Here is a 20,776-nt window from a genome sequence, read left to right on the forward strand (position 1 = left end):
ATTATACACATTTTAATTTGTGAGTCTGAAGATTTTCTTCTGCTTCCTGAAGACAGGTTTCCATAGTGTAGTGGTTATCACGTTCGCCTCACACGCGAAAGGTCCCCAGTTCGAAACTGGGTGGAAACAACTTGAGCAATTTTTACTATATGTGCTGAAATGGCTCTAAGGTAAGTGGATATCCAGCTACAAAGGCTAAAAGCTATTTGAAGGCAATCATACTAAGGATCTCAAGCCAGACTCCAATGGTGAATTATCTCTGTTCTGTTGTTTGTGGAATCTACACAGACTGACACTCTGCTTGCGGTGCAGATTGTGGGATGAACCTGTCTTGGAAAAAGGCCACTAAACTCACTGTGAGGTTTCTGTAGTGTAGTGGTTATCACGTTCGCTTTACACGCGAAAGGTCCCCAGTTCGAAACTGGGCAGAAACAAATTGAGTGTTTTTTAACTAAACATGCTGAAATGGATCTCCGGCAAGCGCATTTCCACACTACAAAGGCTCCAATTTCAAGCTAGTTGAAGGCAATCGTGCTAAGGATCTCAAGACAGACTACCAAGCCCAATGAGCACTTTCCTGTTGCTTGTGGAATTTACACAGACCAACACTCTGATTGCAGGGCAGATTATGGGATGAACCTGTCTTGGAAAAAGGCAATTAAGCTCGCCATGAGGTTTCTGTAGTGTAGTGGTTATCACGTTCGCCTAACACGCGAAAGGTCCTCGGTTCGAAACCGAGCAGAAACAGCGGTCAGCTTTTGACAGAAAGTATAGATTGTTTGCGACGCTAAGAGTATTTAGCTCTCTTTTACATTATACGTTTTTTAAAATGCGTGATTCGCAAGACTTCCTTATGCTACCTCAAGACAGGTTTCCATAGTGTAGTGGTTATCACGTTCGCCTCACACGCGAAAGGTCCCCAGTTCGAAACTGGGTGGAAACATCTTGAGTAATTTTTACTATATGTGCTGAAATGGCTCTCAGGTTAGTGGATTTCCATGCTACAAAGGCTGTAATTTCAAGCTATTTGGAGGCAATCATACTAAGGACCTCAAGTCAGACTACCATGATGAATTAGCTCTGTCCTGTTGTTTGTGGAATCTACACAGACTGACACTCTGCTTGCAGTGCATATTATTGGATGAACCTGTCTTGGAAAAAGACCACTCAACCCAAAGTGAAGTTTCTGTAGTGTAGTGGTTATCACGTTCGCCTAACACGCGAAAGGTCCTCGGTTCGAACCCGAGCAGAAACAGCGACCAACTTTTGACAGAAAGTATGAATTGTTTGCAACGCCAAGAGTATCTATCTCCCTTTTACATTATACACATTTTAATTTGTGAGTCTGAAGATTTTCTTCTGTTTCCTGAAGACAGGTTTCCATAGTGTAGTGGTTATCACGTTCGCCTCACACGCGAAAGGTCCCCAGTTCGAAACTGGGTGGAAACAACTTGAGCAATTTTTACTATATGTGCTGAAATGGCTCTAAGGTAAGTGGATATCCAGCTACAAAGGCTAAAAGCTATTTGAAGGCAATCATACTAAGGATCTCAAGCCAGACTCCAATGGTGAATTATCTCTGTTCTGTTGTTTGTGGAATCTACACAGACTGACACTCTGCTTGCGGTACAGACTGACACTCTGCTTGCGGTGCAGATTGTGGGATGAACCTGTCTTGGAAAAAGGCCACTAAACTCACTGTGAGGTTTCTGTAGTGTAGTGGTTATCACGTTCGCTTTACACGCGAAAGGTCCCCAGTTCGAAACTGGGCAGAAACAAATTGAGTGTTTTTTAACTAAACATGCTGAAATGGATCTCCGGCAAGCGCATTTCCACACTACAAAGGCTCCAATTTCAAGCTAGTTGAAGGCAATCGTGCTAAGGATCTCAAGACAGACTACCAAGCCCAATGAGCACTTTCCTGTTGCTTGTGGAATTTACACAGACCAACACTCTGATTGCAGGGCAGATTATGGGATGAACCTGTCTTGGAAAAAGGCAATTAAGCTCGCCATGAGGTTTCTGTAGTGTAGTGGTTATCACGTTCGCCTAACACGCGAAAGGTCCTCGGTTCGAAACCGAGCAGAAACAGCGGTCAGCTTTTGACAGAAAGTATAGATTGTTTGCGACGCTAAGAGTATTTAGCTCTCTTTTACATTATACGTTTTTTAAAATTCGTGATTCGCAAGACTTCCTTATGCTACCTCAAGACAGGTTTCCATAGTGTAGTGGTTATCACGTTCGCCTCACACGCGAAAGGTCCCCAGTTCGAAACTGGGTGGAAACAACTTGAGTAATTTTTACTAAATGTGCTGAAATGGCTCTCAGGTTAGTGGATTTCCATGCTACAAAGGCTGTAATTTCAAGCTATTTGGAGGCAATCATACTAAGGACCTCAAGTCAGACTACCATGATGAATTAGCTCTGTCCTGTTGTTTGTGGAATCTACACAGACTGACACTCTGCTTGCAGTGCATATTATTGGATGAACCTGTCTTGGAAAAAGACCACTCAACCCAAAGTGAAGTTTCTGTAGTGTAGTGGTTATCACGTTCGCCTAACACGCGAAAGGTCCTCGGTTCGAAACCGAGCAGAAACAGCGCCCAACTTTTGACAGAAAGTATGAATTGTTTGCAACGCCAAGAGTATCTATCTCCCTTTTACATTATACACATTTTAATTTGTGAGTCTGAAGATTTTCTTCTGCTTCCTGAAGACAGGTTTCCATAGTGTAGTGGTTATCACGTTCGCCTCACACGCGAAAGGTCCCCAGTTCGAAACTGGGTGGAAACAACTTGAGGATTTTTTACTATATTTGCTGAAATGGCTCTAAGGTAAGTGGATATCCAGCTACAAAGGCTAAAAGCTATTTGAAGGCAATCATACTAAGGATCTCAAGCCAGACTCCAATGGTGAATTATCTCTGTTCTGTTGTTTGTGGAATCTACACAGACTGACACTCTGCTTGCGGTGCAGATTGTGGGATGAACCTGTCTTGGAAAAAGGCCACTAAACTCACTGTGAGGTTTCTGTAGTGTAGTGGTTATCACGTTCGCTTTACACGCGAAAGGTCCCCAGTTCGAAACTGGGCAGAAACAAATTGAGTGTTTTTTAACTAAACATGCTGAAATGGATCTCCGGCAAGCGCATTTCCACACTACAAAGGCTCCAATTTCAAGCTAGTTGAAGGCAATCGTGCTAAGGATCTCAAGACAGACTACCAAGCCCAATGAGCACTTTCCTGTTGCTTGTGGAATTTACACAGACCAACACTCTGATTGCAGGGCAGATTATGGGATGAACCTGTCTTGGAAAAAGGCAATTAAGCTCGCCATGAGGTTTCTGTAGTGTAGTGGTTATCACGTTCGCCTAACACGCGAAAGGTCCTCGGTTCGAAACCGAGCAGAAACAGCGGTCAGCTTTTGACAGAAAGTATAGATTGTTTGCGACGCTAAGAGTATTTAGCTCTCTTTTACATTATACGTTTTTTAAAATTCGTGATTCGCAAGACTTCCTTATGCTACCTCAAGACAGGTTTCCATAGTGTAGTGGTTATCACGTTCGCCTCACACGCGAAAGGTCCCCAGTTCGAAACTGGGTGGAAACATCTTGAGTAATTTTTACTATATGTGCTGAAATGGCTCTCAGGTTAGTGGATTTCCATGCTACAAAGGCTGTAATTTCAAGCTATTTGGAGGCAATCATACTAAGGACCTCAAGTCAGACTACCATGATGAATTAGCTCTGTCCTGTTGTTTGTGGAATCTACACAGACTGACACTCTGCTTGCAGTGCATATTATTGGATGAACCTGTCTTGGAAAAAGACCACTCAACCCAAAGTGAAGTTTCTGTAGTGTAGTGGTTATCACGTTCGCCTAACACGCGAAAGGTCCTCGGTTCGAACCCGAGCAGAAACAGCAACCAACTTTTGACAGAAAGTATGAATTGTTTGCAACGCCAAGAGTATCTATCTCCCTTTTACATTATACACATTTTAATTTGTGAGTCTGAAGATTTTCTTCTGCTTCCTGAAGACAGGTTTCCATAGTGTAGTGGTTATCACGTTCGCCTCACACGCGAAAGGTCCCCAGTTCGAAACTGGGTGGAAACAACTTGAGCAATTTTTACTATATGTGCTGAAATGGCTCTAAGGTAAGTGGATATCCAGCTACAAAGGCTCCAATTTCAAGCTAGTTGAAGGCAATCGTGCTAAGGATCTCAAGACAGACTACCAAGCCCAATTCGCACTTTCCTGTTGCTTGTGGAATTTACACAGACCAACACTCTGATTGCAGGGCAGATTATGGGATGAACCTGTCTTGGAAAAAGGCAATTAAGCTCACCATGAGGTTTCTGTAGTGTAGTGGTTATCACGTTCGCCTAACACGCGAAAGGTCCTCGGTTCGAAACCGAGCAGAAACAGCGGTCAGCTTTTGACAGAAAGTATAGATTGTTTGCGACGCTAAGAGTATTTAGCTCTCTTTTACATTATACGTTTTTTAAAATTCGTGATTCGCAAGACTTCCTTATGCTACCTCAAGACAGGTTTCCATAGTGTAGTGGTTATCACGTTCGCCTCACACGCGAAAGGTCCCCAGTTCGAAACTGGGTGGAAACATCTGGAGTAATTTTTACTATATGTGCTGAAATGGCTCTCAGGTTAGTGGATTTCCATGCTACAAAGGCTATAATTTCAAGCTATTTGGAGGCAATCATACAAAGGACCTCAAGTCAGACTACCATGATGAATTAGCTCTGTCCTGTTGTTTGTGGAATCTACACAGACTGACACTCTGCTTGCAGTGCATATTATTGGATGAACCTGTCTTGGAAAAAGACCACTCAACCCAAAGTGAAGTTTCTGTAGTGTAGTGGTTATCACGTTCGCCTAACACGCGAAAGGTCCTCGGTTCGAAACCGAGCAGAAACAACGACCAACTTTTGACAGAAAGTATGAATTGTTTGCAACGCCAAGAGTATCTATCTCCCTTTTACATTATACACATTTTAATTTGTGAGTCTGAAGATTTTCTTCTGCTTCCTGAAGACAGGTTTCCATAGTGTAGTGGTTATCACGTTCGCCTCACACGCGAAAGGTCCGCAGTTCGAAACTGGGTGGAAACAACTTGAGCAATTTTTACTATATGTGCTGAAATGGCTCTAAGGTAAGTGGATATCCAGCTACAAAGGCTAAAAGCTATTTGAAGGCAATCATACTAAGGATCTCAAGCCAGACTCCAATGGTGAATTATCTCTGTTCTGTTGTTTGTGGAATCTACACAGACTGACACTCTGCTTGCGGTGCAGATTATGGGATGAACCTGTCTTGGAAAAAGGCCACTAAACTCACTGTGAGGTTTCTGTAGTGTAGTGGTTATCACGTTCGCTTTACACGCGAAAGGTCCCCAGTTCGAAACTGGGCAGAAATATAATTGAGTGTTTTTTAACTAAACATGCTGAAATGGATCTCCGGCAAGCGCATTTCCACACTACAAAGGCTCCAATTTCAAGCTAGTTGAAGGCAATCGTGCTAAGGATCTCAAGACAGACTACCAAGCCCAATGAGCACTTTCCTGTTGCTTGTGGAATTTACACAGACCAACACTCTGATTGCAGGGCAGATTATGGGATGAACCTGTCTTGGAAAAAGGCAATTAAGCTCACCATGAGGTTTCTGTAGTGTAGTGGTTATCACGTTCGCCTAACACGCGAAAGGTCCTCGGTTCGAAACCGAGCAGAAACAGCGGTCAGCTTTTGACAGAAAGTATAGATTGTTTGCGACGCTAAGAGTATTTAGCTCTCTTTTACATTATACGTTTTTTAAAATTCGTGATTCGCAAGACTTCCTTATGCAACTCAAGACAGGTCTCCATAGTGTAGTGGTTATCACGTTCGCCTCACACGCGAAAGGTCCCCAGTTCGAAACTGGGTGGAAACATCTGGAGTAATTTTTACTATATGTGCTGAAATGGCTCTCAGGTTAGTGGATTTCCATGCTACAAAGGCTATAATTTCAAGCTATTTGGAGGCAATCATACTAAGGACCTCAAGTCAGACTACCATGATGAATTAGCTCTGTCCTGTTGTTTGTGGAATCTACACAGACTGACACTCTGCTTGCAGTGCATATTATTGGATGAACCTGTCTTGGAAAAAGACCACTCAACCCAAAGTGAAGTTTCTGTAGTGTAGTGGTTATCACGTTTGCCTAACACGCGAAAGGTCTTCGGTTCGAAACCGAGCAGAAACAACGACCAACTTTTGACAGAAAGTATGAATTGTTTGCAACGCCAAGAGTATCTATCTCCCTTTTACATTATACACATTTTAATTTGTGAGTCTGAAGATTTTCTTCTGCTTCCTGAAGACAGGTTTCCATAGTGTAGTGGTTATCACGTTCGCCTCACACGCGAAAGGTCCCCAGTTCGAAACTGGGTGGAAACAACTTGAGCAATTTTTACTATATGTGCTGAAATGGCTCTAAGGTAAGTGGATATCCAGCTACAAAGGCTAAAAGCTATTTGAAGGCAATCATACTAAGGATCTCAAGCCAGACTCCAATGGTGAATTATCTCTGTTCTGTTGTTTGTGGGATCTACACAGACTGACACTCTGCTTGCGGTGCAGATTATGGGATGAACCTGTCTTGGAAAAAGGCCACTAAACTCACTGTGAGGTTTCTGTAGTGTAGTGGTTATCACGTTCGCTTTACACGCGAAAGGTCCCCAGTTCGAAACTGGGCAGAAACAAATTGAGTGTTTTTTAACTAAACATGCTGAAATGGATCTCCGGCAAGCGCATTTCCACACTACAAAGGCTCCAATTTCAAGCTAGTTGAAGGCAATCGTGCTAAGGATCTCAAGACAGACTACCAAGCCCAATTCGCACTTTCCTGTTGCTTGTGGAATTTACACAGACCAACACTCTGATTGCAGGGCAGATTATGGGATGAACCTGTCTTGGAAAAAGGCAATTAAGCTCACCATGAGGTTTCTGTAGTGTAGTGGTTATCACGTTCGCCTAACACGCGAAAGGTCCTCGTTTCGAAACCGAGCAGAAACAGCGGTCAGCTTTGACTGAAAGTATAGATTGTTTGCGACGCTAAGAGTATTTAGCTCTCTTTTACATTATACGTTTTTTAAAATTCGTGATTCGCAAGACTTCCTTATGCTACCTCAAGAGAGGTTTCCATAGTGTGGTGGTTATCACGTTCGCCTCACACGCGAAAGGTCCCCAGTTCGAAACTGGGTGGAAACATCTTGAGTAATTTTTACTATATGTGCTGAAATGGCTCTCAGGTTAGTGGATTTCCATGCTACAAAGGCTGTAATTTCAAGCTATTTGGAGGCAATCATACTAAGGACCTCAAGTCAGACTACCATGATGAATTAGCTCTGTCCTGTTGTTTGTGGAATCTACACAGACTGACACTCTGCTTGCAGTGCATATTATTGGATGAACCTGTCTTGGAAAAAGACCACTCAACCCAAAGTGAAGTTTCTGTAGTGTAGTGGTTATCACGTTCGCCTAACACGCGAAAGGTCCTCGGTTCGAACCCGAGCAGAAACAACGACCAACTTTTGACAGAAAGTATGAATTGTTTGCAACGCCAAGAGTATCTATCTCCCTTTTACATTATACACATTTTAATTTGTGAGTCTGAAGATTTTCTTCTGCTTCCTGAAGACAGGTTTCCATAGTGTAGTGGTTATCACGTTTGCCTCACACGCGAAAGGTCCCCAGTTCGAAACTGGGTGGAAACAACTTGAGCAATTTTTACTATATGTGCTGAAATGGCTCTAAGGTAAGTGGATATCCAGCTACAAAGGCTAAAAGCTATTTAAAGGCAATCATACTAAGGATCTCAAGCCAGACTCCAATGGTGAATTATCTCTGTTCTGTTGTTTGTGGAATCTACACAGACTGACACTCTGCTTGCGGTGCAGATTATGGGATGAACCTGTCTTGGAAAAAGGCCACTAAACTCACTGTGAGGTTTCTGTAGTGTAGTGGTTATCACGTTCGCTTTACACGCGAAAGGTCCCCAGTTCGAAACTGGGCAGAAATATAATTGAGTGTTTTTTAACTAAACATGCTGAAATGGATCTCCGGCAAGCGCATTTTCACACTACAAAGGCTCCAATTTCAAGCTAGTTGAAGGCAATCGTGCTAAGGATCTCAAGACAGACTACCAAGCCCAATGAGCACTTTCCTGTTGCTTGTGGAATTTACACAGACCAACACTCTGATTGCAGGGCAGATTATGGGATGAACCTGTCTTGGAAAAAGGCAATTAAGCTCACCATGAGGTTTCTGTAGTGTAGTGGTTATCACGTTCGCCTAACACGCGAAAGGTCCTCGGTTCGAAACCGAGCAGAAACAGCGGTCAGCTTTTGACAGAAAGTATAGATTGTTTGCGACGCTAAGAGTATTTAGCTCTCTTTTACATTATACGTTTTTTAAAATTCGTGATTCGCAAGACTTCCTTATGCTACCTCAAGACAGGTCTCCATAGTGTAGTGGTTATCACGTTCGCCTCACACGCGAAAGGTCCCCAGTTCGAAACTGGGTGGAAACATCTGGAGTAATTTTTACTATATGTGCTGAAATGGCTCTCAGGTTAGTGGATTTCCATGCTACAAAGGCTATAATTTCAAGCTATTTGGAGGCAATCATACTAAGGACCTCAAGTCAGACTACCATGATGAATTAGCTCTGTCCTGTTGTTTGTGGAATCTACACAGACTGACACTCTGCTTGCAGTGCATATTATTGGATGAACCTGTCTTGGAAAAAGACCACTCAACCCAAAGTGAAGTTTCTGTAGTGTAGTGGTTATCACGTTCGCCTAACACGCGAAAGGTCTTCGGTTCGAAACCGAGCAGAAACAACGACCAACTTTTGACAGAAAGTATGAATTGTTTGCAACGCCAAGAGTATCTATCTCCCTTTTACATTATACACATTTTAATTTGTGAGTCTGAAGATTTTCTTCTGCTTCCTGAAGACAGGTTTCCATAGTGTAGTGGTTATCACGTTCGCCTCACACGCGAAAGGTCCCCAGTTCGAAACTGGGTGGAAACAACTTGAGCAATTTTTACTATATGTGCTGAAATGGCTCTAAGGTAAGTGGATATCCAGCTACAAAGGCTAAAAGCTATTTGAAGGCAATCATACTAAGGATCTCAAGCCAGACTCCAATGGTGAATTATCTCTGTTCTGTTGTTTGTGGAATCTACACAGACTGACACTCTGCTTGCGGTGCAGATTATGGGATGAACCTGTCTTGGAAAAAGGCCACTAAACTCACTGTGAGGTTTCTGTAGTGTAGTGGTTATCACGTTCGCTTTACACGCGAAAGGTCCCCAGTTCGAAACTGGGCAGAAACAAATTGAGTGTTTTTTAACTAAACATGCTGAAATGGATCTCCGGCAAGCGCATTTCCACACTACAAAGGCTCCAATTTCAAGCTAGTTGAAGGCAATCGTGCTAAGGATCTCAAGACAGACTACCAAGCCCAATGAGCACTTTCCTGTTGCTTGTGGAATTTACACAGACCAACACTCTGATTGCAGGGCAGATTATGGGATGAACCTGTCTTGGAAAAAGGCAATTAAGCTCACCATGAGGTTTCTGTAGTGTAGTGGTTATCACGTTCGCCTAACACGCGAAAGGTCCTCGGTTCGAAACCGAGCAGAAACAGCGGTCAGCTTTTGACAGAAAGTATAGATTGTTTGCGACGCTAAGAGTATTTAGCTCTCTTTTACATTATACGTTTTTTAAAATTCGTGATTCGCAAGACTTCCTTATGCTACCTCAAGACAGGTTTCCATAGTGTAGTGGTTATCACGTTCGCCTCACACGCGAAAGGTCCCCAGTTCGAAACTGGGTGGAAACATCTGGAGTAATTTTTACTATATGTGCTGAAATGGCTCTCAGGTTAGTGGATTTCCATGCTACAAAGGCTATAATTTCAAGCTATTTGGAGGCAATCATACAAAGGACCTCAAGTCAGACTACCATGATGAATTAGCTCTGTCCTGTTGTTTGTGGAATCTACACAGACTGACACTCTGCTTGCAGTGCATATTATTGGATGAACCTGTCTTGGAAAAAGACCACTCAACCCAAAGTGAAGTTTCTGTAGTGTAGTGGTTATCACGTTCGCCTAACACGCGAAAGGTCCTCGGTTCGAAACCGAGCAGAAACAACGACCAACTTTTGACAGAAAGTATGAATTGTTTGCAACGCCAAGAGTATCTATCTCCCTTTTACATTATACACATTTTAATTTGTGAGTCTGAAGATTTTCTTCTGCTTCCTGAAGACAGGTTTCCATAGTGTAGTGGTTATCACGTTCGCCTCACACGCGAAAGGTCCGCAGTTCGAAACTGGGTGGAAACAACTTGAGCAATTTTTACTATATGTGCTGAAATGGCTCTAAGGTAAGTGGATATCCAGCTACAAAGGCTAAAAGCTATTTGAAGGCAATCATACTAAGGATCTCAAGCCAGACTCCAATGGTGAATTATCTCTGTTCTGTTGTTTGTGGAATCTACACAGACTGACACTCTGCTTGCGGTGCAGATTATGGGATGAACCTGTCTTGGAAAAAGGCCACTAAACTCACTGTGAGGTTTCTGTAGTGTAGTGGTTATCACGTTCGCATTACACGCGAAAGGTCCCCAGTTCGAAACTGGGCAGAAATATAATTGAGTGTTTTTTAACTAAACATGCTGAAATGGATCTCCGGCAAGCGCATTTCCACACTACAAAGGCTCCAATTTCAAGCTAGTTGAAGGCAATCGTGCTAAGGATCTCAAGACAGACTACCAAGCCCAATGAGCACTTTCCTGTTGCTTGTGGAATTTACACAGACCAACACTCTGATTGCAGGGCAGATTATGGGATGAACCTGTCTTGGAAAAAGGCAATTAAGCTCACCATGAGGTTTCTGTAGTGTAGTGGTTATCACGTTCGCCTAACACGCGAAAGGTCCTCGGTTCGAAACCGAGCAGAAACAGCGGTCAGCTTTTGACAGAAAGTATAGATTGTTTGCGACGCTAAGAGTATTTAGCTCTCTTTTACATTATACGTTTTTTAAAATTCGTGATTCGCAAGACTTCCTTATGCTACCTCAAGACAGGTCTCCATAGTGTAGTGGTTATCACGTTCGCCTCACACGCGAAACGTCCCCAGTTCGAAACTGGGTGGAAACATCTGGAGTAATTTTTACTATATGTGCTGAAATGGCTCTCAGGTTAGTGGATTTCCATGCTACAAAGGCTATAATTTCAAGCTAGTTGGAGGCAATCATACTAAGGACCTCAAGTCAGACTACCATGATGAATTAGCTCTGTCCTGTTGTTTGTGGAATCTACACAGACTGACACTCTGCTTGCAGTGCATATTATTGGATGAACCTGTCTTGGAAAAAGACCACTCAACCCAAAGTGAAGTTTCTGTAGTGTAGTGGTTATCACGTTCGCCTAACACGCGAAAGGTCTTCGGTTCGAAACCGAGCAGAAACAACGACCAACTTTTGACAGAAAGTATGAATTGTTTGCAACGCCAAGAGTATCTATCTCCCTTTTACATTATACACATTTTAATTTGTGAGTCTGAAGATTTTCTTCTGCTTCCTGAAGACAGGTTTCCATAGTGTAGTGGTTATCACGTTTGCCTCACACGCGAAAGGTCCCCAGTTCGAAACTGGGTGGAAACAACTTGAGCAATTTTTACTATATGTGCTGAAATGGCTCTAAGGTAAGTGGATATCCAGCTACAAAGGCTAAAAGCTATTTGAAGGCAATCATACTAAGGATCTCAAGCCAGACTCCAATGGTGAATTATCTCTGTTCTGTTGTTTGTGGAATCTACACAGACTGACACTCTGCTTGCGGTGCAGATTATGGGATGAACCTGTCTTGGAAAAAGGCCACTAAACTCACTGTGAGGTTTCTGTAGTGTAGTGGTTATCACGTTCGCTTTACACGCGAAAGGTCCCCAGTTCGAAACTGGGCAGAAACAAATTGAGTGTTTTTTAACTAAACATGCTGAAATGGATCTCCGGCAAGCGCATTTCCACACTACAAAGGCTCCAATTTCAAGCTAGTTGAAGGCAATCGTGCTAAGGATCTCAAGACAGACTACCAAGCCCAATGAGCACTTTCCTGTTGCTTGTGGAATTTACACAGACCAACACTCTGATTGCAGGGCAGATTATGGGATGAACCTGTCTTGGAAAAAGGCAATTAAGCTCACCATGAGGTTTCTGTAGTGTAGTGGTTATCACGTTCGCCTAACACGCGAAAGGTCCTCGTTTCGAAACCGAGCAGAAACAGCAGTCAGCTTTTGACTGAAAGTATAGATTGTTTGCGACGCTAAGAGTATTTAGCTCTCTTTTACATTATACGTTTTTTAAAATTCGTGATTCGCAAGACTTCCTTATGCTACCTCAAGACAGGTTTCCATAGTGTAGTGGTTATCACGTTCGCCTCACACGCGAAAGGTCCCCAGTTCGAAACTGGGTGGAAACATCTTGAGTAATTTTTACTATATGTGCTGAAATGGCTCTCAGGTTAGTGGATTTCCATGCTACAAAGGCTGTAATTTCAAGCTATTTGGAGGCAATCATACTAAGGACCTCAAGTCAGACTACCATGATGAATTAGCTCTGTCCTGTTGTTTGTGGAATCTACACAGACTGACACTCTGCTTGCAGTGCATATTATTGGATGAACCTGTCTTGGAAAAAGACCACTCAACCCAAAGTGAAGTTTCTGTAGTGTAGTGGTTATCACGTTCGCCTAACACGCGAAAGGTCCTCGGTTCGAAACCGAGCAGAAACAGCGACCAACTTTTGACAGAAAGTATGAATTGTTTGCAACGCCAAGAGTATCTATCTCCCTTTTACGTTATACACATTTTAATTTGTGAGTCTGAAGATTTTCTTCTGCTTCCTGAAGACAGGTTTCCATAGTGTAGTGGTTATCACGTTCGCCTCACACGCGAAAGGTCCCCAGTTCGAAACTGGGTGGAAACAACTTGAGCAATTTTTACTATATGTGCTGAAATGGCTCTAAGGTAAGTGGATATCCAGCTACAAAGGCTAAAAGCTATTTAAAGGCAATCATACTAAGGATCTCAAGCCAGACTCCAATGGTGAATTATCTCTGTTCTGTTGTTTGTGGAATCTACACAGACTGACACTCTGCTTGCGGTGCAGATTATGGGATGAACCTGTCTTGGAAAAAGGCCACTAAACTCACTGTGAGGTTTCTGTAGTGTAGTGGTTATCACGTTCGCATTACACGCGAAAGGACCCCAGTTCGAAACTGGGCAGAAATATAATTGAGTGTTTTTTAACTAAACATGCTGAAATGGATCTCCGGCAAGCGCATTTCCACACTACAAAGGCTCCAATTTCAAGCTAGTTGAAGGCAATCGTGCTAAGGATCTCAAGACAGACTACCAAGCCCAATGAGCACTTTCCTGTTGCTTGTGGAATTTACACAGACCAACACTCTGATTGCAGGGCAGATTATGGGATGAACCTGTCTTGGAAAAAGGCAATTAAGCTCACCATGAGGTTTCTGTAGTGTAGTGGTTATCACGTTCGCCTAACACGCGAAAGGTCCTCGGTTCGAAACCGAGCAGAAACAGCGGTCAGCTTTTGACAGAAAGTATAGATTGTTTGCGACGCTAAGAGTATTTAGCTCTCTTTTACATTATACGTTTTTTAAAATTCGTGATTCGCAAGACTTCCTTATGCTACCTCAAGACAGGTCTCCATAGTGTAGTGGTTATCACGTTCGCCTCACACGCGAAAGGTCCCCAGTTCGAAACTGGGTAGAAACATCTGGAGTAATTTTTACTATATGTGCTGAAATGGCTCTCAGGTTAGTGGATTTCCATGCTACAAAGGCTATAATTTCAAGCTATTTGGAGGCAATCATACTAAGGACCTCAAGTCAGACTACCATGATGAATTAGCTCTGTCCTGTTGTTTGTGGAATCTACACAGACTGACACTCTGCTTGCAGTGCATATTATTGGATGAACCTGTCTTGGAAAAAGACCACTCAACCCAAAGTGAAGTTTCTGTAGTGTAGTGGTTATCACGTTCGCCTAACACGCGAAAGGTCCTCGGTTCGAAACCGAGCAGAAACAACGACCAACTTTTGACAGAAAGTATGAATTGTTTGCAACGCCAAGAGTATCTATCTCCCTTTTACATTATACACATTTTAATTTGTGAGTCTGAAGATTTTCTTCTGCTTCCTGAAGACAGGTTTCCATAGTGTAGTGGTTATCACGTTCGCCTCACACGCGAAAGGTCCGCAGTTCGAAACTGGGTGGAAACAACTTGAGCAATTTTTACTATATGTGCTGAAATGGCTCTAAGGTAAGTGGATATCCAGCTACAAAGGCTAAAAGCTATTTGAAGGCAATCATACTAAGGATCTCAAGCCAGACTCCAATGGTGAATTATCTCTGTTCTGTTGTTTGTGGAATCTACACAGACTGACACTCTGCTTGCGGTGCAGATTATGGGATGAACCTGTCTTGGAAAAAGGCCACTAAACTCACTGTGAGGTTTCTGTAGTGTAGTGGTTATCACGTTCGCATTACACGCGAAAGGTCCCCAGTTCGAAACTGGGCAGAAATATAATTGAGTGTTTTTTAACTAAACATGCTGAAATGGATCTCCGGCAAGCGCATTTCCACACTACAAAGGCTCCAATTTCAAGCTAGTTGAAGGCAATCGTGCTAAGGATCTCAAGACAGACTACCAAGCCCAATGAGCACTTTCCTGTTGCTTGTGGAATTTACACAGACCAACACTCTGATTGCAGGGCAGATTATGGGATGAACCTGTCTTGGAAAAAGGCAATTAAGCTCACCATGAGGTTTCTGTAGTGTAGTGGTTATCACGTTCGCCTAACACGCGAAAGGTCCTCGGTTCGAAACCGAGCAGAAACAGCGGTCAGCTTTTGACAGAAAGTATAGATTGTTTGCGACGCTAAGAGTATTTAGCTCTCTTTTACATTATACGTTTTTTAAAATTCGTGATTCGCAAGACTTCCTTATGCTACCTCAAGACAGGTCTCCATAGTGTAGTGGTTATCACGTTCGCCTCACACGCGAAAGGTCCCCAGTTCGAAACTGGGTGGAAACATCTGGAGTAATTTTTACTATATGTGCTGAAATGGCTCTCAGGTTAGTGGATTTCCATGCTACAAAGGCTATAATTTCAAGCTATTTGGAGGCAATCATACTAAGGACCTCAAGTCAGACTACCATGATGAATTAGCTCTGTCCTGTTGTTTGTGGAATCTACACAGACTGACACTCTGCTTGCAGTGCATATTATTGGATGAACCTGTCTTGGAAAAAGACCACTCAACCCAAAGTGAAGTTTCTGTAGTGTAGTGGTTATCACGTTCGCCTAACACGCGAAAGGTCTTCGGTTCGAAACCGAGCAGAAACAACGACCAACTTTTGACAGAAAGTATGAATTGTTTGCAACGCCAAGAGTATCTATCTCCCTTTTACATTATACACATTTTAATTTGTGAGTCTGAAGATTTTCTTCTGCTTCCTGAAGACAGGTTTCCATAGTGTAGTGGTTATCACGTTCGCCTCACACGCGAAAGGTCCCCAGTTCGAAACTGGGTGGAAACAACTTGAGCAATTTTTACTATATGTGCTGAAATGGCTCTAAGGTAAGTGGATATCCAGCTACAAAGGCTAAAAGCTATTTGAAGGCAATCATACTAAGGATCTCAAGCCGGACTCCAATGGTGAATTATCTCTGTTCTGTTGTTTGTGGAATCTACACAGACTGACACTCTGCTTGCGGTGCAGATTATGGGATGAACCTGTCTTGGAAAAAGGCCACTAAACTCACTGTGAGGTTTCTGTAGTGTAGTGGTTATCACGTTCGCTTTACACGCGAAAGGTCCCCAGTTCGAAACTGGGCAGAAACAAATTGAGTGTTTTTTAACTAAACATGCTGAAATGGATCTCCGGCAAGCGCATTTCCACACTACAAAGGCTCCAATTTCAAGCTAGTTGAAGGCAATCGTGCTAAGGATCTCAAGACAGACTACCAAGCCCAATGAGCACTTTCCTGTTGCTTGTGGAATTTACACAGACCAACACTCTGATTGCAGGGCAGATTATGGGATGAACCTGTCTTGGAAAAAGGCAATTAAGCTCACCATGAGGTTTCTGTAGTGTAGTGGTTATCACGTTCGCCTAACACGCGAAAGGTCCTCGGTTCGAAACCGAGCAGAAACAGCGGTCAGCTTTTGACAGAAAGTATAGATTGTTTGCGACGCTAAGAGTATTTAGCTCTCTTTTACATTATACGTTTTTTAAAATTCGTGATTCGCAAGACTTCCTTATGCTACCTCAAGAGAGGTTTCCATAGTGTAGTGGTTATCACGTTCGCCTAACACGCGAAAGGTCCCCAGTTCGAAACTGGGTGGAAACATCTTGAGTAATTTTTACTATATGTGCTGAAATGGCTCTCAGGTTAGTGGATTTCCATGCTACAAAGGCTGTAATTTCAAGCTATTTGGAGGCAATCATACTAAGGACCTCAAGTCAGACTACCATGATGAATTAGCTCTGTCCTGTTGTTTGTGGAATCTACACAGACTGACACTCTGCTTGCAGTGCATATTATTGGATGAACCTGTCTTGGAAAAAGACCACTCAACCCAAAGTGAAGTTTCTGTAGTGTAGTGGTTATCACGTTCGCCTAACACGTGAAAGGTCCTCGGTTCGAAACCGAGCAGAAACAGCGACCAACTTTTGACAGAAAGTATGAATTGTTTGCAACGCCAAGAGTATCTATCTCCCTTTTACATTATACACATTTTAATTTGTGAGTCTGAAGATTTTCTTCTGCTTCCTGAAGACAGGTTTCCATAGTGTAATGGTTATCACGTTCGCCTCACACGCGAAAGGTCCCCAGTTCGAAACTGGGTGGAAACAACTTGAGGATTTTTTACTATATGTGCTGAAATGGCTCTAAGGTAAGTGGATATCCAGCTACAAAGGCTAAAAGCTATTTGAAGGCAATCATACTAAGGATCTCAAGCCAGACTCCAATGGTGAATTATCTCTGTTCTGTTGTTTGTGGAATCTACACAGACTGACACTCTGCTTGCGGTGCAGATTATGGGATGAACCTGTCTTGGAAAAAGGCCACTAAACTCACTGTGAGGTTTCTGTAGTGTAGTGGTTATCACGTTCGCTTTACATGCGAAAGGTCCCCAGTTCGAAACTGGGCAAAAACAAATTGAGTGTTTTTTAACTAAACATGCTGAAATGGATCTCCGGCAAGCGCATTTCCACACTACAAAGGCTCCAATTTCAAGCTAGTTGAAGGCAATCGTGCTAAGGATCTCAAGACAGACTACCAAGCCCAATGAGCACTTTCCTGTTGCTTGTGGAATTTACACAGACCAACACTCTGATTGCAGGGCAGATTATGGGATGAACCTGTCTTGGAAAAAGGCAATTAAGCTCACCATGAGGTTTCTGTAGTGTAGTGGTTATCACGTTCGCCTAACACGCGAAAGGTCCTCGGTTCGAAACCGAGCAGAAACAGCGGTCAGCTTTTGACAGAAAGTATAGATTGTTTGCGACGCTAAGAGTATTTAGCTCTCTTTTACATTATACGTTTTTTAAAATTCGTGATTCGCAAGACTTCCTTATGCTACTTCAAGACAGGTTTCCATAGTGTAGTGGTTATCACGTTCGACACACACGCGAAAGGTCCTCAGTTCGAAACTGGGTGGAAACATCTTGAGTAATTTTTACTATATGTGCTGAAATGGCTCTCAGGTTAGTGGATTTCCATGCTACAAAGGCAATAATTTCAAGCTATTTGGAGGCAATCATACTAAGGACCTCAAGTCAGACTACCATGATGAATTAGCTCTGTCCTGTTGTTTGTGGAATCTACACAGACTGACACTCTGCTTGCAGTGCATATTATTGGATGAACCTGTCTTGGAAAAAGACCACTCAACCCAAAGTGAAGTTTCTGTAGTGTAGTGGTTATCACGTTCGCCTAACACGCGAAAGGTCCTCGGTTCGAAACCGAGCAGAAACAACGACCAACTTTTGACAGAAAGTATGAATTGTTTGCAACGCCAAGAGTATCTATCTCCCTTTTACATTATACACATTTTAATTTGTGAGTCTGAAGATTTTCTTCTGCTTCCTGAAGACAGGTTTCCATAGTGTAGTGGTTATCACGTTCGCCTCACACGCGAAAGGTCCCCAGTTCGAAACTGGGTGGAAACAACTTGAGCAATTTTTACTATATGTGCTGAAATGGCTCTAAGGTAAGTGGATATCCAGCTACAAAGGCTAAAAGCTATTTGAAGGCAATCATACTAAGGATCTCAAGCCAGACTCCAATGGTGAATTATCTCTGTTCTGTTGTTTGTGGAATCTACACAGACTGACACTCTGCTTGCGGTGCAGATTATGGGATGAACCTGTCTTGGAAAAAGGCCACTAAACTCACTGTGAGGTTTCTGTAGTGTAGTGGTTATCACGTTCGCTTTACACGCGAAAGGTCCCCAGTTCGAAACTGGGCAGAAACAAATTGAGTGTTTTTTAACTAAACATGCTGAAATGGATCTCCGGCAAGCGCATTTCCACACTACAAAGGCTCCAATTTCAAGCTAGTTGAAGGCAATCGTGCTAAGGATCTCAAGACAGACTACCAAGCCCAATGAGCACTTTCCTGTTGCTTGTGGAATTTACACAGACCAACACTCTGATTGCAGGGCAGATTATGGGATGAACCTGTCTTGGAAAAAGGCAATTAAGCTCACCATGAGGTTTCTGTAGTGTAGTGGTTATCACGATCGCCTAACACGCGAAAGGTCCTCGGTTCGAAACCGAGCAGGAACAGCAGTCAGCTTTTGACAGAAAGTATAGATTGTTTGCGACGCTAAGAGTATTTAGCTCTCTTTTACATTATACGTTTTTTAAAATTCGTGATTCGCAAGACTTCCTTATGCTACCTCAAGACAGGTTTCCATAGTGTAGTGGTTATCATGTTCGCCTCACACGCGAAAGGTCCCCAGTTCGAAACTGGGTGGAAACATCTTGAGTAATTTTTACTATATGTGCTGAAATGGCTCTCAGGTTAGTGGATTTCCATGCTACAAAGGCTATAATTTCAAGCTATTTGGAGGCAATCATACTAAGGACCTCAAGTCAGACTACCATGATGAATTAGCTCTGTCCTGTTGTTTGTGGAATCTACACAGACTGACACTCTGCTTGCAGTGCATATTATTGGATGAACCTGTCTTGGAAAAAGACCACTCAACCCAAAGTGAAGTTTCTGTAGTGTAGTGGTTATCACGTTCGCCTAACACGCGAAAGGTCCTCGGTTCGAAACCGAGCAGAAACAACGACCAACTTTTGACAGAAAGTATGAATTGTTTGCAACGCCAAGAGTATCTATCTCCCTTTTACATTATACACATTTTAATTTGTGAGTCTGAAGATTTTCTTCTGCTTCCTGAAGACAGGTTTCCATAGTGTAGTGGTTATCACGTTCGCCTCACACGCGAAAGGTCCCCAGTTCGAAACTGGGTGGAAACAACTTGAGCAATTTTTACTATATGTGCTGAAATGGCTCTAAGGTAAGTGGATATCCAGCTACAAAGGCTAAAAGCTATTTGAAGGCAATCATACTAAGGATCTCAAGCCAGACTCCAATGGTGAATTATCTCTGTTCTGTTGTTTGTGGAATCTACACAGACTGACACTCTGCTTGCGGTGCAGATTATGGGATGAACCTGTCTTGGAAAAAGGCCACTAAACTCACTGTGAGGTTTCTGTAGTGTAGTGGTTATCACGTTCGCTTTACACGCGAAAGGTCCCCAGTTCGAAACTGGGCAAAAACAAATTGAGTGGTTTTTAACTAAACATGCTGAAATGGATCTCCGGCAAGCGCATTTCCACACTACAAAGGCTCCAATTTCAAGCTAGTTGAAGGCAATCGTGCTAAGGATCTCAAGAGAGACTACCAAGCCCAATGAGCACTTTCCTGTTGCTTGTGGAATTTACACAGACCAACACTCTGATTGCAGGGCAGATTATGGGATGAACCTGTCTTGGAAAAAGGCAATTAAGCTCACCATGAGGTTTCTGTAGTGTAGTGGTTATCACGTTCGCCTAACACGCGAAAGGTCCTCGGTTCGAAACCGAGCAGAAACAGCGGTCAGCTTTTGACAGAAAGTATAGATTGTTTGCGACGCTAAGAGTATTTAGCTCTCTTTTACATTATACGTTTTTTAAAATTCGTGATTCGCAAGACTTCCTTATGCTACCTCCAGACAGGTTTCCATAGTGTAGTGGTTATCATGTTCGACACACACGCGAAAGGTCCTCAGTTCGAAACTGGGTGGAAACATCTTGAGTAATTTTTACTATATGTGCTGAAATGGCTCTCAGGTTAGTGGATTTCCATGCTACAAAGGCTATAATTTCAAGCTATTTGGAGGCAATCATACTAAGGACCTCAAGTCAGACTACCATGATGAATTAGCTCTGTCCTGTTGTTTGTGGAATCTACACAGACTGACACTCTGCTTGCAGTGCATATTATTGGATGAACCTGTCTTGGAAAAAGACCACTCAACCCAAAGTGAAGTTTCTGTAGTGTAGTGGTTATCACGTTCGCCTAACACGCGAAAGGTCCTCGGTTCGAAACCGAGCAGAAACAA

At 42.8% G+C, this 20,776-nt stretch overlaps 30 non-coding genes across 30 annotated transcripts; all 30 read left to right on the plus strand.

Annotated features, from left to right (window-relative positions):
- Nucleotides 1-361: 361 nt before the first annotated feature.
- Nucleotides 362-434, plus strand: trnav-uac (transfer RNA valine (anticodon UAC)). Its single transcript has one exon. It is a non-coding gene; the product is annotated as a tRNA-Val (tRNA).
- A 748-nt stretch (nt 435-1,182) lies between these two features.
- Nucleotides 1,183-1,255, plus strand: trnav-aac (transfer RNA valine (anticodon AAC)). Its single transcript has one exon. It is a non-coding gene; the product is annotated as a tRNA-Val (tRNA).
- Nucleotides 1,256-1,705: 450 nt separating this feature from the next.
- trnav-uac (transfer RNA valine (anticodon UAC)) lies at nt 1,706-1,778 on the plus strand. Its single transcript has one exon. It is a non-coding gene; the product is annotated as a tRNA-Val (tRNA).
- A 1,247-nt stretch (nt 1,779-3,025) lies between these two features.
- On the plus strand, nt 3,026-3,098 carry trnav-uac (transfer RNA valine (anticodon UAC)). Its single transcript has one exon. It is a non-coding gene; the product is annotated as a tRNA-Val (tRNA).
- A 748-nt stretch (nt 3,099-3,846) lies between these two features.
- Nucleotides 3,847-3,919, plus strand: trnav-aac (transfer RNA valine (anticodon AAC)). Its single transcript has one exon. It is a non-coding gene; the product is annotated as a tRNA-Val (tRNA).
- Nucleotides 3,920-5,358: 1,439 nt separating this feature from the next.
- trnav-uac (transfer RNA valine (anticodon UAC)) lies at nt 5,359-5,431 on the plus strand. Its single transcript has one exon. It is a non-coding gene; the product is annotated as a tRNA-Val (tRNA).
- Nucleotides 5,432-6,678: 1,247 nt separating this feature from the next.
- On the plus strand, nt 6,679-6,751 carry trnav-uac (transfer RNA valine (anticodon UAC)). Its single transcript has one exon. It is a non-coding gene; the product is annotated as a tRNA-Val (tRNA).
- Nucleotides 6,752-7,498: 747 nt separating this feature from the next.
- On the plus strand, nt 7,499-7,571 carry trnav-aac (transfer RNA valine (anticodon AAC)). Its single transcript has one exon. It is a non-coding gene; the product is annotated as a tRNA-Val (tRNA).
- A 426-nt stretch (nt 7,572-7,997) lies between these two features.
- trnav-uac (transfer RNA valine (anticodon UAC)) lies at nt 7,998-8,070 on the plus strand. The gene has a single exon. It is a non-coding gene; the product is annotated as a tRNA-Val (tRNA).
- Nucleotides 8,071-9,318: 1,248 nt separating this feature from the next.
- On the plus strand, nt 9,319-9,391 carry trnav-uac (transfer RNA valine (anticodon UAC)). The gene has a single exon. It is a non-coding gene; the product is annotated as a tRNA-Val (tRNA).
- A 748-nt stretch (nt 9,392-10,139) lies between these two features.
- On the plus strand, nt 10,140-10,212 carry trnav-aac (transfer RNA valine (anticodon AAC)). Its single transcript has one exon. It is a non-coding gene; the product is annotated as a tRNA-Val (tRNA).
- Nucleotides 10,213-10,638: 426 nt separating this feature from the next.
- On the plus strand, nt 10,639-10,711 carry trnav-uac (transfer RNA valine (anticodon UAC)). The gene has a single exon. It is a non-coding gene; the product is annotated as a tRNA-Val (tRNA).
- A 241-nt stretch (nt 10,712-10,952) lies between these two features.
- Nucleotides 10,953-11,025, plus strand: trnav-aac (transfer RNA valine (anticodon AAC)). Its single transcript has one exon. It is a non-coding gene; the product is annotated as a tRNA-Val (tRNA).
- A 934-nt stretch (nt 11,026-11,959) lies between these two features.
- trnav-uac (transfer RNA valine (anticodon UAC)) lies at nt 11,960-12,032 on the plus strand. The gene has a single exon. It is a non-coding gene; the product is annotated as a tRNA-Val (tRNA).
- Nucleotides 12,033-12,780: 748 nt separating this feature from the next.
- Nucleotides 12,781-12,853, plus strand: trnav-aac (transfer RNA valine (anticodon AAC)). The gene has a single exon. It is a non-coding gene; the product is annotated as a tRNA-Val (tRNA).
- Nucleotides 12,854-13,279: 426 nt separating this feature from the next.
- On the plus strand, nt 13,280-13,352 carry trnav-uac (transfer RNA valine (anticodon UAC)). Its single transcript has one exon. It is a non-coding gene; the product is annotated as a tRNA-Val (tRNA).
- A 241-nt stretch (nt 13,353-13,593) lies between these two features.
- trnav-aac (transfer RNA valine (anticodon AAC)) lies at nt 13,594-13,666 on the plus strand. Its single transcript has one exon. It is a non-coding gene; the product is annotated as a tRNA-Val (tRNA).
- Nucleotides 13,667-14,101: 435 nt separating this feature from the next.
- trnav-aac (transfer RNA valine (anticodon AAC)) lies at nt 14,102-14,174 on the plus strand. Its single transcript has one exon. It is a non-coding gene; the product is annotated as a tRNA-Val (tRNA).
- A 426-nt stretch (nt 14,175-14,600) lies between these two features.
- Nucleotides 14,601-14,673, plus strand: trnav-uac (transfer RNA valine (anticodon UAC)). Its single transcript has one exon. It is a non-coding gene; the product is annotated as a tRNA-Val (tRNA).
- Nucleotides 14,674-14,914: 241 nt separating this feature from the next.
- Nucleotides 14,915-14,987, plus strand: trnav-aac (transfer RNA valine (anticodon AAC)). Its single transcript has one exon. It is a non-coding gene; the product is annotated as a tRNA-Val (tRNA).
- A 934-nt stretch (nt 14,988-15,921) lies between these two features.
- Nucleotides 15,922-15,994, plus strand: trnav-uac (transfer RNA valine (anticodon UAC)). Its single transcript has one exon. It is a non-coding gene; the product is annotated as a tRNA-Val (tRNA).
- A 240-nt stretch (nt 15,995-16,234) lies between these two features.
- On the plus strand, nt 16,235-16,307 carry trnav-aac (transfer RNA valine (anticodon AAC)). Its single transcript has one exon. It is a non-coding gene; the product is annotated as a tRNA-Val (tRNA).
- A 934-nt stretch (nt 16,308-17,241) lies between these two features.
- Nucleotides 17,242-17,314, plus strand: trnav-uac (transfer RNA valine (anticodon UAC)). Its single transcript has one exon. It is a non-coding gene; the product is annotated as a tRNA-Val (tRNA).
- A 240-nt stretch (nt 17,315-17,554) lies between these two features.
- Nucleotides 17,555-17,627, plus strand: trnav-aac (transfer RNA valine (anticodon AAC)). Its single transcript has one exon. It is a non-coding gene; the product is annotated as a tRNA-Val (tRNA).
- Nucleotides 17,628-18,062: 435 nt separating this feature from the next.
- On the plus strand, nt 18,063-18,135 carry trnav-aac (transfer RNA valine (anticodon AAC)). The gene has a single exon. It is a non-coding gene; the product is annotated as a tRNA-Val (tRNA).
- A 426-nt stretch (nt 18,136-18,561) lies between these two features.
- On the plus strand, nt 18,562-18,634 carry trnav-uac (transfer RNA valine (anticodon UAC)). Its single transcript has one exon. It is a non-coding gene; the product is annotated as a tRNA-Val (tRNA).
- A 748-nt stretch (nt 18,635-19,382) lies between these two features.
- Nucleotides 19,383-19,455, plus strand: trnav-aac (transfer RNA valine (anticodon AAC)). The gene has a single exon. It is a non-coding gene; the product is annotated as a tRNA-Val (tRNA).
- A 426-nt stretch (nt 19,456-19,881) lies between these two features.
- On the plus strand, nt 19,882-19,954 carry trnav-uac (transfer RNA valine (anticodon UAC)). Its single transcript has one exon. It is a non-coding gene; the product is annotated as a tRNA-Val (tRNA).
- Nucleotides 19,955-20,194: 240 nt separating this feature from the next.
- Nucleotides 20,195-20,267, plus strand: trnav-aac (transfer RNA valine (anticodon AAC)). The gene has a single exon. It is a non-coding gene; the product is annotated as a tRNA-Val (tRNA).
- Nucleotides 20,268-20,702: 435 nt separating this feature from the next.
- On the plus strand, nt 20,703-20,775 carry trnav-aac (transfer RNA valine (anticodon AAC)). The gene has a single exon. It is a non-coding gene; the product is annotated as a tRNA-Val (tRNA).
- The last annotated feature ends 1 nt before the right edge of the window (nt 20,776 follows it).

Source organism: Pseudorasbora parva, chromosome 5, assembly GCF_024679245.1.
Source record: "Pseudorasbora parva isolate DD20220531a chromosome 5, ASM2467924v1, whole genome shotgun sequence".
Lineage (NCBI taxonomy): Eukaryota > Metazoa > Chordata > Actinopteri > Cypriniformes > Gobionidae > Pseudorasbora > Pseudorasbora parva.